The sequence below is a fragment of the Crocuta crocuta genome, unplaced genomic scaffold (assembly GCF_008692635.1).
Source record: "Crocuta crocuta isolate KB4526 unplaced genomic scaffold, BGI_CrCroc_1.0 scaffold53, whole genome shotgun sequence".
NCBI lineage: Eukaryota > Metazoa > Chordata > Mammalia > Carnivora > Hyaenidae > Crocuta > Crocuta crocuta.
In genome coordinates this window covers 2,884,413-2,887,526 of record NW_027529432.1, presented here as the reverse complement: position 1 = coordinate 2,887,526, position 3,114 = coordinate 2,884,413, and positions in this window count along the sequence as shown.

Genomic DNA, 3,114 nt, shown 5'->3' with positions numbered 1-3,114 from the left:
TTTTTTTTTTTTTTAATGTTTTATTTATTTTTGAGAGAGAGACAGCACGAGCAGGGGAGGGTCAGAGAGAGAGGGAGGTAAAGAATCTGAAACAGGCTCTAGGCTCGGAGCTAGCTGTCAGCACAGAGCCCAACACAGGGCTCCAACCCACAAACCATGAGATCATGACCTGAGCCAAAGTCGGACGCTTAACCGACTGAGCCACCCAGGCGCCCCGGTTTTTCTGCATTTCCATAGGAAAGTATTTTTGTAACATCTGGCTCCACTTACTACTAACAGTTTAGTGTTTCTTAGGTTCTACTGACCACTCCTCACTCTCAGTGGGCTTCGTTTACCACCTAAATACTCCCAAACCTTGCACATCAAATGCAACGCTCTCCAAACCTGAATTCTCTCCCCTCAAACGTTTGCATCTCTTCCAGACTACTCCATTTCAGTAGACACCACAACCACCCACCTAGTTGCTCCAATCAAAATTCAAGAGGTCGTCTTCATCTCCTTCTTCCCATCCTCACCCAAGTGCTAAGATGTCTTAATTCCTCCCCCCAAACACTATTTCAATCTGTTGGGGTCTCTCCATACCGCTGCTGCCTCGGTGGCCCCACCTGGCCTCCGCTCTTGACTACCCTCGAGTCAGTTCTCAAAACGGTGATATTTGCGATATATGATCAACTCCCTGACTCAAATCTACAGCTCCCGACCACCCTCAAAACAATATTCAAATTTCTACAGGATCCTTTGTGTTCAGACCCTTGTTTCCTATCCCTGCTATGAGCCCTACACGATTGCTCAATACCAGCTTCCTTCCCATCTCTACACACGCTGGGGCAACTTCATTCATTCATTCACTCAACACATTTACTGGGCGCCTGGGATGTGCCAATTTCAAGGAAAACAGAATCTCTGCCCTTGCGGAGCACAGTAGAGGGAGACGACCTTCAACCCCAAAAAACCACAGAAGACCCTTCAGTAAGTGCTGACGGAGACAGTCTGGGGGTGCCCAGGCCCTCCTGCTCCCGGACCCCGGGCACGGCCCGCCCTCCACAGGCCACGCCCCTCACCGGCCTCGTAGCCGTCATCGCGCTTCTCCCGCTTCACGCGCCTCTCCGAGAGCTCTGCCTGGCTGCGCTCCCGCCCGTGCGCGCCGCTGCGGGTCTCGGCCTCGGACCCACGCCGCCCGCTCCCGCGCTCGCCCCCACGCTCCCGGCTCCGCTTCCGTCGTTCGCCGCCGCTACTGCCGCCGCCGCCGCTCCGGTGCTTGTGTTTTTTGTGCTCCCGGTGCCGCGGCGGCTGCTCGGTGGCGCCTCCGGTGCTGGCCGCCGCCGTCGTCCCGGCAGCCTCCTTCTCCCCGCGGTGTTTCTTTGACGACCCCATGGTGGTACGTCCGCCCCGAGCCCGGCCGCCGCCGAGCCCCGACGACGCAAAATGGGAACACTTCCGGGTCGCCCGGCAGCCCGCAGTCGTGTTGCCGGAAACCAAGAGCGGCGGCTTCCGTCGTTCCCTTCGGAGCCTGCCCCAAAGGTTCATGGGAAGGCCGGGGACCAGAGCCCAGAAGCGCCACAGCGGCCGCCTCGGTGGGCGTGGCCGTCTTTAAGCTGGTAGGCTGGCCGCGCATGCGCAGCTGTAGGTGGGTCGGCCGTATCTAGGGGGTTACAGATCTCTCAACTCAAAGCGCTCTAAGCCAGCAACCTGGGAGGTGAAAGGCCCTGCCCGGCGCGGGACGTTCCCTGTCTCACGGACTTGCTGTGAACAGCGCCCGGGAGGCGTCCTCCTAATGGACTCCCCAAGGTCGTGGCTCCGTCGGGTGTCAGACAACGCAGCGTGGTCTCCTGACACCGGGGAAAACAGTCCAGCCCCCGAGCCCCGCCGCCTTCCCACGATCCTTGAATTGGGCTTTTTAACCTGTACTCTGAACCCCCTGAAATTGAGTGTAGAATTTCGGCACATCTGTGTATGTGAGCCTTTTATTTCCCCTTGAGAGGATATCTCTTGAACTTACTATAAGAGCCCTGTAAGGACACAAGTCTAAACCACACTGACTCCATGACAGGCTTTAAGTTTCCCCTCTAAACTAGAAGGCCTCAGTTTCAGTCTCCCTGAAACTATCAGGCAGTTACACTTTGCCCAAGACCAGAGAAGCCGCCCACCACATCACTCCCCCACACCACCCTTGCAACGCCCAATCAAGAAAGGCCAGCAACTATAGATAAAACTCTGGTACCTAATGTTAAAGTTAACCCAACAGGCGCCGAACAAGACCCTAGGCTCGCTCTGTGATTGGTTAAATTTAAAGGTACTCTAAATGTTGTAATTGGATCCCGCCAAAAGTAATGAATACTCTAGACAATGTGTATGGTTAAACCCGCTGTCAATAATTGTATAATTATGATTGGATCACTGTTCCCATGTCACAACTTCTGTAACTCCCCTGTCACAAACCCCATAAAAACCCCACTCTGCCTTTGTTCGGGGCTCACAGCACGGATCCACTGCGCTGGTAAAGTCTGTGAGCCTGAGCTCGAGCCCGTAATAAAGCCCTTTGCCTTTGCATGCGTGACTCGGTCTCCCCAGTGGTCTCTGGTCGTTGAGGATACTGAGATCTGGGCATAACAGCCCGACTGCGATGCCTGGGTGGCTCAGTCGGTTGAGCATCCGAGCCTCCGACACTAGACTTCGGCTGGGGTCATGATCCCAAGGTTCCTGAGTTCCATCCCGGCATCTGGCTCTGCACTGGCTGGGCAGAACCTGCTTGGGATTCTCTCTCTGCTGCGACCCCACTCCCACATGTCCTCTCTCTCTCTCTCAATAAATAAATTTCTAAACAAACAAACAAAGCTCAGGTCACATAATCCCTTCTCACACCCCCACCCCACACAGTTACTCTGGCCTGTTATGGTGTGGGGTATGTACCCCTTTAAAGGTCCAACCCCTACGCCCCCACCCCACACACCCCAGGAGTTAGTTCTCAAAGGGAGAGGCCATTAGGTCCTATTCACTCTTGAGTTCCTAAGAGCCAGCATAGATGGAAATGGAGGTGGAGGAGCCGCAGCTGTTGCCCTATGAGACCACCCACTCGGGAGCAGGGAGCAGAGGCTGGGCCGAGGGTGCTGGCTG